General features: G+C 37.8%; 1 protein-coding gene and 1 non-coding gene across 3 annotated transcripts in view; one reads left to right on the top strand and one right to left on the bottom strand.

Moving 5' to 3' along the window:
* DLC1 (DLC1 Rho GTPase activating protein) overlaps positions 1-15,465 on the top strand; it is a 433,712-nt gene that overhangs the window by 29,904 nt on the left and 388,343 nt on the right. The gene's annotated exons all lie outside the window — the stretch shown is intronic.
* TRNAS-GGA lies at positions 3,877-3,948 on the bottom strand. The gene has a single exon. It is a non-coding gene; the product is annotated as a tRNA-Ser (tRNA).

The raw sequence follows: 15,465 nt of genomic DNA, 5'->3' as shown, positions 1-15,465 counted from the left end.
CCTGGGTCAGGAAGATCCCCTGAAGGAGGAAATGGCAACCCACTCTCAGTATTCTTGCCTGGGAAATCCCATGGACAGGGGATCCTGGCAGGCTGCAGTCCATGGGGTTGCAAAGAGTTGGACACGACTGACTGACTAACATTTTCACTTTCATACAGTTAAGAGTGAGTCATAAGCAATATCTACCACCCAAACATACACTCCCGTCCCTTCAATTTGGAATGAATTTATATTTACCAGCAAAGAGAGAGCAGAAAGCGTACTCATACTTCCTCACCTTCCCTCTTGTTACCGGTATGAACTCTCAGCTTCAATCTAAGCCTAGTCCCACCACTGGGCCCTGGACCCCCTCCTCTCTCATCAGTTCAAGGACATCACTCCTAGAACAGCCTTCTCTCTTGGATCAGTGATGTTTCCTTTACTGGGTCATTTCTGTTAGCTTCCAAATATGATGTCCAAAAACATCCCATTAAAAAGAAATCTCTCGTGACACCACATCCTCCTCTTTCTTTGTGTTCCTTTATAGCAATTATTAAATCATTATTTAATAGTTGGCCTTGCTCACTTTCTTCAATTCCTGTCCTCCCTTTTGTTCTCAACCTCACTGAAAGCAAGCATCTGCTCCTATCCAAACTGCTATGAACAAGCTGGCCAATGAACTTGATGTTGCTCAGTGCCAAGTTTCTCCTTGACCAACCCATGGCATTTGTAAAGTTTGATTTCTCTCTTCTTTTAGAATCTGCTTCTTAACACGACCACTAGGATCCTACTCTTGATTCTTTTCCTGCATTTGTTTGGCCCATTCCTTAGTTGGTCTGTTTTATGCTTCCTTAAACTAGAAAAGTAAGTTCTTTTGAGAGAAGATGTTTGTTCCCTCACATCCAGAACAGTGCTTGGTACATTGTAAGTGCTCAATAACTCTGTATTGACTAGGTGATTGAATGAAAACAGGAAAAGAGCTGTGTAAGTTAAACATATGACCTAAACAAGTGTTTTAATTGATGGTGAATAATAAAATGGATACATCCAAAGACCAAACTGTTGATCTGGTACAGGGAGTCAAGGAACTCTCATAGTTAATAAAGCAAAAATAAGAGAAATATCAAATAATAGATGAAAATTAAGAGACTTAGATGCAGGTTATTCAAAAACATCTAATAGGAATTCCAGGCAGAAACAACAGAAACAATGGGAGGTAGCAATACTCATAAAATATTGAAAGGAGTATTTCCTAAGCTGGTAAAGGGCATGGCTCTTCAGATTTAAAGATCTTAGTAAACATTGGATTACACCCAAAAGAAGCAAAGCTGCTCTCAGTTACATCCTGGTAAGTTTTATATATCCAAGGATTAAGAAAATGCCTTTAACATATTCAGAGACTTGAAAACAAAGCAACAACAACAAAAAACAAGTTATCACTGTGACATCGATATTCACGGTTTAAATACAGGGTCACAGGAAAGTTAAGGAATATCATCAAATAAACCTAGAATTCTAAACCTGTTTAATCACTGAAGTGTGGACAAGATAATGATTCTTATGGATGTTAAAGAACTTAAAAATATGTACCCTCATATCTTGAGGTCCTTAACTTAATCACATCTGCAAAGCCCATTTTTCCAAATAAGATCACATTCATAGATTCTAGGCTGTAGGACACACACATTCCTTCTGGGGGCCACAATTCAACTACTGCAGTACGATTATTAATTGATGATACCAACACTGAGAGATAAGTGCAATACAAGCCTACACAGGGGGAGAGAACACCTGGAACGAGGTCCAAGTTCAGTCTGAAGGGTTCTGGGAGGCCTTTTGAGTGAACTTTTAAGATAAAACCTGAAGAACGGTAAGGGCAGGAAGGTGGACTGGGAAGAGCTTTCTGAGAGAAAGAAGGGAGAGAGAAGAATACACTGAGCCTCAGCAACTAGGAGAAGTTGAATGTGGCTATAAAATATGAAATGAAAAGAAGCACAGAATGAGACTGGGTAGGCACACAGGGCCCAGAGTGTGACTGTCCTTGAAAACCTTGACTAGCACCTTGGAATTTTAAAACTATGAATGGGAGTGTGACAGAACCACATCGTATAGGTATATTTGGATGCAGTACAGATAATGGACTGATAGCAATTAGAACTGGAATCAAAGAAACCAGTTAGGATGATGTAGCAGTAAACTGAGCAAGAGATGGTGGGAAGATTAAGGGGTGTGGCATGAAAAATATTGAGGGTGTAGAATTATTATTTCCATAATAACAGCTCATTACAGCTAAACTCACAGGTACTTTTCTACATGTTTATAAAGTAAAGATGGATTCCAAACCTCTAAATTACTGCCTGAACTTTCTAGAACTATGACTAGCCCAACAGATATATACAGACATGGAGCATGATGTGTCTAATAACAGTTTATAATAGACATTTTGAATTTCTGAAACACATCTTTGATACATAGATTAATTTCCTGTAATTTTAAGAGCTTTACTCACATTGCTTCAGAGTAAATTTAAGTTGCACATGAGGTTTTGAGGTTTTCAATGTGTTGTTGGTATTACCTGAATTATTTCTTTTTGTGCCATGGTCTGTCTCCCTGCTATTGATTTTTCTTAAAGATACAGTGATTTTGGTTAGCCTTCCCTAGTATGGCTAAGGAAAATTGGTTAGAATAGGTGACTGCTGTTCCATCTCTCTGTGATTCTTGTAGGAATATATCACTTATATGTCTCCATTTCTCATATGTCCACTTTCTCTAGATGCTCATGTTAAAATAAAAAGGTACTATAATAAATCCCTTGCTATCTCCCTGAATCCAGTATTTTCTCTTATTCTAGCACCTTCTACATAGTATAATCAGCTTAACCTTCCTAAGAAGACATCATCAGCAGGTGATTTCCCTTCATTAAACAGATCTAATCTCTTAAGTTTTTATCAGATAAAGTTCATATCCCCCAGCTTGCATTTTAAAGGCCTCCGTATTTAGTCCTTCTTGAATTTTAAGGCTGTTCTCACGACTCTATAGTGAGTTTCCTATAGCAACACTACAGATCCATGCTGTTTGGCCATCATGGATTCATAGCGGTTACTCTGTACACCTACTTGCCTCACTTCAGCCTCACTTGGGAACTTAACTGTTCCAAACCCCCCCTCCCCACTTTCTTTAAGTTTGCAAAGCTATTTCTTCCTCTTCTCTCCCTGAAAATGTCTTCATTAAGGAAAGACATAAAATGAATGAAGGTTAATATTTTTTTCATCTTGCTTGACGATGAACCTAGTAAATGCCCTCATTTGGTGGTACTCATATGCTCACTGAGGGCAAAGAATATGTGTTTCCCCCGTGTAGCTTCAGTGATCAATATGGATAGTGAAACATAGAAGTCATCTAGTGGATGGATGGATGGATGGATGAAAGAATAGATGAATGGATGGATGAACTGAATGGATGGGCTCGTGGACAAACTAATGAGTGAGTCTGTCCTCTAATCACAACTGACTACAGAACTGTCTCCAATTTCATTAAGGTTGACATAAGAGAAAAATACCGCTTTCTTTACTAGGGAAGAAGGGAAAAAGAAATACTAACTATGCTAGCTTCTCATGTCCTTTATTCTGAATGTTTTAATCGTTGATTTCACATACATGAAGAAGTGTACCCCACAATAAAATTACACTTGTTTGTAATTTTGTTAATTCACTCAATCATTATTCATTTATCATTTCTTAGCATCTAAACTTTAAGTATTATATTAAAGTGTAAGTGAAGTCGCTCAGTCGTGTCCGACTCATTGAGACCCCATGGACCCCTACCAGGCTCCTCCCTCCATGGGATTCTCCAGGCAAGAGTACTGGAGTGGGTTGCCATTTCCTACTCTAGGGGATCTTCCCGACCCAGGAATTGAACCCGGGTCTCCTGCATTCCAGGCAGACGCTTTAACCTCTGAGCCACCAGGGAAGCCAGATATTAAAGTATTAAATTAGTTGCCAGATAATCAAAGATGAATAAGTTACTGTCATTTTCCCCAAGAAACTCAAAGACCTTGAAGGAAAAACATCCATAACTCTAACTCTCATGGTACACGCTGCAGTAGCATGGTGACTATTCATCTTGGTTGGTCCAGCCGCTTTGGTTATGCCATTTTCCCCACATCCTGCCTTCTTAGCTCCCACTTTCACTCTGAAGTGTCCCATTTGGGTGACAAATTACATAGTTGACTTATGAACTAGCCCTACTAAGAAGAACTGTGGCATTGATGTGTATGTAAAAATGAAAATGTCCTTTGTCTCCTCTCTCTAAATTTAATCTTCTTGGAGGCATTAGAAAATTCTGTTGAAATTATTAGACTATATTTGCTTATGTTTTTAATTTTCCTAATATTTGGAAACCTCAATCCAACTTTTTGGACAGAGATTCAGCTTTGGATAATTGGTATAATGTTTTAAAACCATCGTAAAAATAAAGCTCTTACAGCTGGATGTTCACAGAAAGTCATGGAAGAGTCAATATTCACAGAGCAGTAAATGATTTGCAAAGCAATTAGGCTGCTGAAGTAGTACTAAAATAATTTCTCATTTATTCTAAAGTTCAAAAAGTATAAATGCTTATTGCTTTTAAATGGATATCTTCTCATCATCACAGTTCACTCCTACAACTTTTGTTGTTGTTGTTCCAAGAGGCAACATACTCACTTTTCCGATTCCCTGAGAGATAATAAATGTACTGAGAACTGATTCTTGTAGAAGTTTCTCCGTCACGCATTCGTAATTCAGTGAAGACTTGATTATGAAATAATGACCCAAGATGCAGGAACTACAGAAAATACTGGGTTGAAGGAAATGATGAGAGTATAAGTGAGTCTGTAACATTTCACTCTTGCTAATTAGTCTTCCAAAATGACATCCTGGTCTCTTTCACATCACAAACTCAGTTAATACCACATATGCATCACGTGTCAATCACTGACCTCAGTCCTTAGTATGTTCTTCTAAGGACCTGAGTAGCAGCCTCAGGGTTAGCATTTCTTCCAGTTTACCTCAGGGCTGAAATACACCCAGGAGTCTCCCCATCTCTGGAAGAGATTTTGTGGTTACAGTTATGTCTTTCTTTTCATCATGAAACTACTACTGTTTATAAGCTTTATTTTCTATGGTTGCTATTCATAATAGAGTCTTTTATTCATTTTCTTTCTTTAGTTCACTAAGTATGTCCAAAAATCTCCATGGCTTCTGGGCACATCCTAAGAATAAGAGGAAATTCATTATTTGAACCACTATTTTTTAACCAAAGACCTGATAGGAAAGATGGCCTTTTGCTGGGCCCTTCAGAGTCAGAAAATTTGAGTCTTTTTGAACGAAAATGGAAAATCAGTTTTTTTTTTCAAAGTAAAGATTTTCAGAAACAACTTTAATTATTAAGATATCTCTCCTGTACTTCAAACCACTTTTTGAAGACTGTTAAGCAATTCAACCCTGATACACATATTTTTTTTTTAAGTAAAAAAAAAAACCAATTACAAATTTTAAGTACTTCGCTTCTTTTTAAAACTGAGATTACAGTGTGGTCTTCTTTGTCTATGAAAAATGCCATTATATCACTCTCAAAATATGTTCTCATTCAGTTGCCCTTTGATTTAGTGTAAAATCACAGGAAACTTAGTGACCAAATGAAAGAAAACAGAGAAAAAAAAGAGGGAGTGAATCTCAGATGTATTTTATTCTCAGGAAGCCAGCCAGATTCACATGTTTTCACATAAATACTACAGAACAGAAACACTGAATCTGTTATTGCTTCTTACATTATGATCTAGGGGACACAGAGTTAGGTCATGGAAAAGTGTTGACAACATCTCTGAAAACACCTTTGAGCAAATCTGTCCCCTCCTCAGACTTGTGTCCTCATTATTCAAGGGACGGTGTTGAATTAGAAACCTTCGCATTCCTCCCAGCTCCTCACTTCTCTAATCCCCACATACATGTTGTTAGTAAATTGTATTCGTGCCTCAGTGTAGTGATTTGTCAGTGTTTACTCTCAAGCATCAGAATTTCTCACACACCCACACTAAGTTGTCACTGCAACTAAGTTCTAAGAGCGTCATAAAAATAAAAGAACTTAAAAATTCTCTTTCAGAAAAATGTCTTCTTGTTTTGTGTGGGCCGAATGCTTTTCTCAGAGATTCCACCTGAGTTGCTTCAGTTGTGTCTGACTCGTTGCAACCCCATGGATTATAGCCCGCCAGGCTCCTCTGTCCATGGGATTCTCCAGGCAAGAATACAGGAGTGGGTTGCCATTTCCTTCTCCATGGGGCCTTCCCGACCCAGGGACCAAACCCGTGTCACTCACGTCTCCTGCTATGGCAGGCAGCATGCCACTAGCGCTACTGGAACACACTGTTTACAATATAGTGTAGTCTATTAAGGACACGACTGAAGCGACGTAGCAGCAGCAGCAGCCACTGTCTTAAAAAAAATGTATATACCTTCATTAAAAAATACTTGTCGGCGAAAAAAGACCACCAAAGCAATTACAACCGCAACATAAAGGATCACTGCTGCTGCTACGTCGCTTCAGTCGTGTCCGAGTCTGGGTGACCCCATAGATGGCAGCCCAGCAGGCTCCTCCATCCCTGGGATTCTCCAGGCAAGAACACTGGAGTGGGTTGCCATTTCCTTCTCCAATGCATGAAAGTGAAAAGGGAAAGTGAAGTTGCTCAGTCGTGTCCGACCCTCAGCAACCCCATGTAGCCTACCAGGCTCCTCCGTCCATAGGATTTTCCAGGCAAGAGTACTGGAGTGGGGTGCCATTGCCTTCTCCGATAAAGGATCATAGATCACCATATAAAGGTATAAAGGTAACGAAAAAGTGAACTCTCGCGAGAATTACTGCAAAAAACGTACATGACGTGAGTAAGTGCGGTGGGAAACCTGCCGCAATTCTCTCCCTCCACGCAGCTGTCACCACAGACCCTGATTTTCTTAGAAAACACAAAGCGTAGTAACCACGAAGCACGGTAAGGCGAACAGTGAAATGAGGTACAGTGGCGTTTCTCTCTTCAATTATAACTTCTTTAAAGTAAAGATAGGTTTTTTTTTCCATACTCCTACAGTGACTTCGTATTCAGGCCCTCAGTAAACATTTATCAATAGACTGATAGACCCTTTGTAGTGCTGAGTGAAAGATTTTAAGAAAAAGAAAGAGAAAGTTAATAAGTTTGAATTTGTAAAGACTACAAATTTAGCATTCTGCTGTAATGGCTTAGACGGTAATGAATCTGCCTGCAGTGCAGGAGACCCGGGTTTGATTCCTGGATCAGGAAGATCCCCTGGAGAAAAGGAATGGCAACTCAATCCAGTATTCTTGCCTGGAGAATTCCATGGACAGAGGAAGCTGGCAGCATACAGTCGATGAGATCGCAAAGAGTCAGACACGACTGAGCGACTAACACATTCTTTCACCCTCTGTTGTTACACCCATTCTGCCGTAATCAGTGTGTTACAAACACAATTTAAATTTTAATAGTCATTGTGTTTCTTCTGAACAGAGAATCTGCTACTACAAGAAATGTTTGAATCACCCTTTAGCAAGTGGCATGGTTTTGCTTAAGACCCATGCTTTCTCTGCCAATTGGAGCCCTTTCCAGGATGTCTCTCCCCTGGGATGTTTAACCCAGCAAACCATTAGCGGGGTGCAACCGTGTCCTAGGAGATGGATGCTGAAGGTTTCCGGAGACAGGCCAAGACTAACAGTAGGAAAGGAATCCCTAAGGATTAATGGCCATTTGTTCAGGATTGTTAAGGAATTCCTACGCAAGAATATGAGTTAATTACATGCTGTTTGGAGGAAGTTATAGAAAACTAAACATTGAACGAAGACATAAATATTTGTGCAAAATTCTCATCTTCTCATCTCCTCTCTCATTCTCCTCCCCCAAGACTGTGAACAACCACTCCCTTCACTCAGTGTATGTCTGTCTGTCTGCATATAAGTAAGTCTGTAGGGAGAAAAGCCTTAGCCTCTTCTGGAAGGAGCCTTGGATTCCTAAGGTGAAGGACATTGCTCTTAGCCTCTCAACCATTCCCTGGGAAAGTTAAAAATAAGTCCTGCTGAAAAAAAAAAAAAAAATTAAGTTGGCACTTGTTATTTGAGAAAATTGCTTTATTCCAGGAACTGCCTCATGTAGCAGAAATTTATTTACCATCTGTGTGGACTTTAAAAATTTTCCATCTTAACTGATACACAACTGAAATAGAAACAGACTTTCCGTGCGTAGGTTTTCCACAGGCCTCAATTTTTTAAAGGGTGTTAGCTAAGAAACTTTTGGGATTTTTGTGGTCCCAAAGTGGGAGAGCTTCATGACTGCCCCCCAGCCCTGAAATGTCCTTCTGGGGTAAGGCCCCAAGCTGATGTCACCCAGTGGAGTGGGTGGGAGCGGAAGAGCTGAAGGAATCTGCCAGGAGCATTCCAGGGACTTTACTGAAAGGCATTCTTTATACTAAATGGCCATTAGAATAGTCACCTAGAACATTATGCTCAAAAAATAAAAGTCCCTTGGGCAGTAAATTGCTTTTTTTCTGAATCACTTTTAAGTGATATAGTCAGATAAGACAAATGCACTTTCCTCTTTTCCAATTTTATCAAAGGATTATTTTATTCAAATGTCATATTAAATTCTTCCACAAGAGGAAGTAACTTTGTTCACCAAGGGGAAAAAAAAACGTGAGGTTGGAAGGGTGGCTGAACACAAGTGGATTTATTGTTAGGAAGGGCTTTATATAAGCGACAGAAAAATTAACGGAAATCCAGTCGCCACTTTTTATACAAAAATAAGCTGCCCTATGCGGATGTTCTCCTACAATGTTGAGCTATTATGCCACTATTCTGGTGGATGGAAACTAGAATTGCTTTTATATATATATATATATATATGTATATATATATATAAAATTGCTTATATATATATATATATATATATATATATATATATATATAATTTTCTTCACAATTTATGCTCTCCCTGCAGGAAAGCTCAAGAGCTTTAGACTGTTTAGATAGTTGAAGTGGATTTAGTCTGTATAGATTTTAGCAAAGCGATATCACATTTCTCTAGACATGCAAACTTTAACAACTAATGTTGTTTAGAAGGTCAAAATCATGTCAAATTAGGTAGGTTACATCTTTCAGGAAATCTATCACTCATTTCTTATTGAAGTTATTTCATGTTAATCTTAACCTTCAAATACAAATTTTAATAAAACTCTCAGGATTTGGAAAATTGTGCAACTTGTATATACTTTAACTTTGCAAATACCTGTAATTCCTTTTATGTGAGCATTAACTGTGCATTGGCATCAGATCCAGACTCTTTATGTGCATGATCTCATTTATTTATTTACTGATTTTTAATTTATCGGGATATAGTTGCTTTACAATGTTGTGTTTATGCTGTACAATGAAGTGAATCAGCTATATGTGTACCTATATCCCCTCTGTCTGGAACCTCTCTCACATTCCCCACCCCACCCATCTAGGCCATCATACAACATCAAGCGGAGCTTTCTGTGCTGGTTCCCACTATCCCTCTGTCTTACACATGGTAGTACATATGTCAATCCCACCCTCCCAATTCACCCCACTTCTCTTTCCCACCCCCCCCACCCCATGTCCACATGTCTGTCCTTGGTGTCTGAGTTCTGCCCTGCAAATAGGTTTATCTGTACCATTTTTCTAGATTCCACATATAAGCATTAATATACGTTTGTTTTTCTCTATCTGATTTATTAATTGTCACAACAACTTACACATTAGGTACAAAATGGTAGATGAGAAAACTGAGGCCTTGACAAATAAGGAAGATACTTCTGGATCACAGAGAAGTTAAGTGTCAGAGCTTTTATTCAGAGCTCAGTGAATTAGGGCTCCAAAGCCCGTTATTCTGGCCATGGTATGGACTAGCCTAGTTCTAATGGAATACAAAGGATTTTTTAGAAAAGCAATATTAATCTCACTTTTCTAAGGCTTTATTTAAACTATAGATGAATTCCAGAACTTCCAAAACTATAAAAAAGAAAGGGACTTTTATTCTTTGACCTGTGCATTGGAACATGGGCCTATGGAAATCTAAATGGCAGTGCTGCTATTCAGACTGTAATCACCGTCCCATTTATTCTCAATCCTCGAAAGCAGTGCTGCTACGCAAAATTCATAAAAGCTACAAAGTGTAAGAGAATGCATTCTGGAAAGAGAATTCAATTTGATTCTGGAACTTCACCATATATGAGATTGTGACAATGAGGAAGTTATTTAATGTGTTAGTTGTATCTGTGTGGTTGGAGTAACAGTGAGATGCAAGTTCGGAAAATTATCACAAAATCTGTCACAAAGGAGACAAAGAAATGAATTCCTGAACAATAATTTGTGTTATTTCTATACTGTTTAGAGTAAGTTGGTGGCAATGATCTGATTCATGGGAACTCATAGTGGTAGGGGTTGGTGCTACTAGGAAAATGTGAGGAGATGGATTGGGCTTCCTTGGTAGCTCAGAGGAAAAAAAAAATCCACCTGTGGTGCAGGAGACACAGGTTCGACCCCTGGGTCAGAAAGATTCCCTGAAGAAGGAAATGACAACCCACTGCAGTATTCTTGCCTGGAGGATTCCATGGACAGAGGAGCCTGGCAGTCTCTAGTCCATGGAGACGCAGAAGAGTCAGACATGACTTAGGAACTGAACCACCACCAGCAGTAACTTATTAACTGAATTCCACATATTCTCTAAAAACAACAGTTGCTTCTATGAAAACAAAAACTCAGATCACATTCTTATTCTATATTCTTTTAGTATTAATGTGTTAAAGTTATTTTTCATCTTTTAATAGTTTTACAATAAAAAAGAATATGGGAGTCTAATCTCTTAAATTGCTCTGTGTCTTGTGCAGGTTAGCCTCTCTGTGTCAAAATTTCTTCAAGATAAATATGTGATAATAATTTTTACTTTATTGCATTATTAAATGATTGAAAGAGACTTCCCTTTAAACAGTGTGGTGCAAAGGAGCTTCCTTTTTCACTTCATCTAAATGCTTCCCTGGTAGCTCAGATGGTAAAGAATTTGCCTGCAGTGCAGGAGACCTGGGTTCGATCCCCAGGTTGGGAAGATCTCCTGGAGAAGGGAACCCCTACCCACTCCAGTATTCTTGCCTGCAGAATTCCATGGACAGAGGAGCCTGGCAGGCTACAGTCCATGGGGTCTCAAAGAGTCGGACACTACTTGGGCGACTTTCAGGTCATGTTAAAACCTTGGAAAGTGGTACATTGGTAAAGAGTCCACCTGCCAGTGTAGGAGACACTACAGACATGCATTCAATCTTTTGAAGATCCCCTGGAGCAGGGAACAGCTACCCATTCCTGTATTCTTTCCTGAAAAATTCCATGGACAGAGGAACCTGGTGGGCTACAGTCCATCGTGTCTTAAAGAGTTGAACACAGCTGAGCATAACACCAAAGAAGGAAAAAAACACAACAAAACCTTGGAAAGGACTCTCTCAGCTGCCATTGGTTTCACAAGGGGTAAGGAAGGTCACCAATGAGCATCTCTTCATGTGCTAGAAACAAAAGGAAGACCTGGAACCTCGGTAGGAGGCTGAGCAGTAGACAGACGGGAAGAGCAGGGCTGCCTGACGATACCTGCTAGGAGCAGCATACAACTGAGGAAGTGAATCCTGAGCCAGCTTCAGGCTGAGAGGGAGAGGCCATGCTGAGCTAAGTCCCTCAGGTTTGGTAGCTCTCCTAGCTAGGGCAGAAGCAAAACCTCTGTGGCAAAAAAAAAAAAAAAAGTGGCCCCCAACCCCATTTATGCCCACAGACATCTCACCTATTAAGATCAAGAAGGAGATTCAATCACAGATTATAAAACACAGAAGGCAGCTACTATAAGGAAACCTCAGAAGAGGGATGATCAAAGTTAAAAAGCTCAAAGTTTCTTCTACCTTTCAAGAAAGTAAAGGTTACGTTTTTCTTTTGGCGGGGGGGGGGGGGGTTGACTTTAGATTTTATAAGTGTGCCATGCTAAAAATAAATGGTAAATTTTTAAGAATAATTGCTAAAGGAATGGAATTGGATAAACAAATTCTGGAAAACAGGACTGGATGCAAACAAAGAAAGAAGCCAATCAGTACCCAAATAAAAGGAAAATACATTAAAAATGAAACAAATAAAAAAGTATTAATATGGTATGACAAAATCTAACTGTATCACTAATCACAATAAATGTCAGTGAATTTCAGTAGTCAATGAAAAGTTTATCATATGGAAAAAAGTTCCAGCCTAATGCTGTGAAGTATAAGGACTTGGAAAAGAAAAAGAAAAAAGAAAAGGTAAGTGCAAAAGAAATAAAGATATTTCAGACAAAGAAATTATTAAAATGACCACACAAAATTATGTCACCAACACTGATAAAAGTTTCAATTCACCATAAAACTACTGTTAATTTAAACAGCATACAGCAAATAAAAAAGTAAAATATATAAAGAAAGCATTAACAATAACTAGGTAGAAATTTTGAGAAATCTATAGTTTTGGTATGAGACTGTCAGATCTCCTGATTATTAAGAGTGCAAGTAAAAAATTAATAAAGGACCAGCTGATTTAAGCAGCACAGTAATCAAGCTTGATCTGATGCACATACAAAACTCTGAACATAATAATTAGAATATACATATTATTCTCAGTCACACATGGAGCATTTTGAAAACTGACATTGTAGACCATGAAGTTAAAAAAAAAATGTTATCAGAGACCACATACTCAGGAGCCATGACTGTTAAATTAGACAATTAGGTTGTAATTTAATAATTGAAATTCCCATACATTTGGAAATTAAAAGATATTCACCTTTATCATTCAAGAAGTACTCATAATTTAAATTTTAAAAGTAATCATTCAGTGGTAATAAAATCAACAATGTACATCTAAACCTGTGGAATGCAATAAAAGAGGTGCTTGTAGGGAAATGTAAAGTCTTAAGCAGTTGTATTATAAAAGAAGAAAAGCTGAAAAATAATGAGGCAAGTGTATTAAGCAGTAAAAAGTAGAATAATATAAACCCAGTTAAAGGAAATAAGAGAAAAACAAAAATCAAGGGGAAAAGCAAGCATAAAATTGAAAGAATCAGTGATAACAAAAAAGTTGATTATTTGGAAAACCTAAAAATAAATATAACAACTTCTATCAAATCAAGAAAGAAAAAGAAAGTAGAATATAATGACTAATAAAGATGAGTTAGAGAATACAATGCAAAACTTTAGGTCAATAAACTTGACAAATTAGATAAAATAGACAAATTACTAAAAAAATAAAACAACTAAACCAAGAAAAAATATAATTTTATAAAAATAAAATGTCTTTAAAATTCTCCTACACAAGAAACACTAGGCCCAGATGGTTTTACAAGCAAATTCTACTTAGCTCTGAAAAAAAAATCATTTCAACCCCTTGTAAACTGTTCCAAAGAATAGGAAAGGATGAATCTCACTCATGAACACAGACGCAAAACCGGAACAGAATATTAGCAAACAGAATTCAGAAGTATAAAGCAAGATTAACATCTGAATCAAGTTTGGTTCATCTGTAATTAAAGTGTTGTTTAACACTAGAAAATCTGTATGTGTTATTTTAAACATTTCGTTATTGGGTAAAGGAGAAAAAAAATGTATGATCATCTTAAGAGATGCAGAGAAAGTATTTAGCAAAATCCAAACCCATTTATGGCTTGTTTGCTTTTTCGGTTAAAAACATAGGAACACACTAGAACTATCTTAAACCAACAAAGTATTATCTATTTTGTTTTTTTTTAAGCCTACCACAAATGGTATTTCTAATGGGGACACACTTCCATGGTCTCTCTGGAGAGGCTTACCATGGGGGAAGAGCAGCAGTGATAAGTCTAAGAATCAAATACTTTGCAGATGATATCATTGCCTGTCAGAAATCCCCACAAAAATTACTGAAAATAATAAAAGAGCTTAGTATACCCACAAAAATTTAGAAAATGTATGTTTTAAAATTTGCCATTTATGAAAGCAACAAGAAATATAAGTCACAGAGAAGTAAATCTTTAAGTGTTGTACCTTTTTATGTTATACTTTATACAGGAAATTATAAAACTTGAGTGAAAGATTTTAAAGATGATCTAAATAAGTAGAGGGATACATCATACTCGCAAATAGAAAGACTCAATATTGTAACGGTATCACTGTTTCCAAAATTGGTCCATCATTTCTATTAAAATCAAATTCAGTTAAAATCAGAGTGTCAACAGAGTTTTTCAAGAACCTTGACAAACTGATTCTAAAATGTATATGAAAAGTAACAGACAGAGTACAGCAAAGAGATTATGGAAGAAGGAGCCTAAGGTGAGCAGGCTGACCCACCAAATGTCAAAATATTAAGTATTGAATTAGCATAATGTAATGTTTATGAAGGACAGACAAATTAACTAATGGAACAGAAGGACCCCATGTAGATAGAGACTTTAATATAGAGTGTGTGCATGCGTGCTCAGTCCTGTCCAACTCTTTGGCAGCCAGGCTCCTCTTTCCATGGAATTTTCCGGGCAAGAATACTGAGCGGGTTGTGATTCCCCACTCCAGGGGATCTTCCCAAGCCAGGGATCAAACCCACGTCTCCTGCAATGGCAGGTGGATTCTTCACCACTGAGCCACCTTGGAAACCCTAGATAGAGGGGATGAAGGAAAAGGGGATGATACCTGGAAAATTGATTATATAGAAAAGGGTAAAATTAAATCCATCACCTCTCTCTGTCTCTCATACACACACACACATAACTAAGATGGATTAATGATTTAAAGGGCTTCCCTGGTGGCTCAGATGGTAAATAACTCGCCTGCAATACAGGAGACCTGGGTTAGATCCCTGGGTTGGGAAGATTCCCTGAAGGAGGGCATGGCAACCCACTCCAGTATTTTTGCCTAGAGAATCCCTGTGGACAGAGGAACCTGGCAGGCTACAGTCCATAAGAGTCACGGAGTCAGACACGACTGAGGGACTAAGCACAGCACAGTGATTTAAATATTAAAATAAAACTTGAAATATTTAAAAAGCATGAACAGATAAATTTATGACCTTGAGTTTCAATAGCAAGGAGTTAATAAATAATACAGAGTGAACACTGAGTGAATACAGAGTGTGCATAAGAAAACGTGGCTATATTTAATATGTTAGAATTCAGAAACCCTATTTACCAAAACACAATATAAAGGAAGCATTTTAAAGCAATGATAATTAAAATCACAATGATATACCATTTTACCCCCTTAAGATTATCATTAATTACAGTCTAACATATGAAGTGTCAAGAGTTGATTAGACTCAATGAAAACACCTATACATTCTGTGTATCAAAATAATTGATACAACAAACTTAGAGAGCAATTTGGCATTATTTCTTCATGTTGCGTGCTAAGT

Source organism: Capra hircus, chromosome 27 (assembly GCF_001704415.2).
Source record: "Capra hircus breed San Clemente chromosome 27, ASM170441v1, whole genome shotgun sequence".
In the NCBI taxonomy this organism is placed as follows: Eukaryota; Metazoa; Chordata; class Mammalia; order Artiodactyla; family Bovidae; genus Capra; species Capra hircus.
The sequence above is the reverse complement of the archived record's forward strand: the minus strand, read 5'-3'. Positions and strand labels throughout refer to the sequence as shown.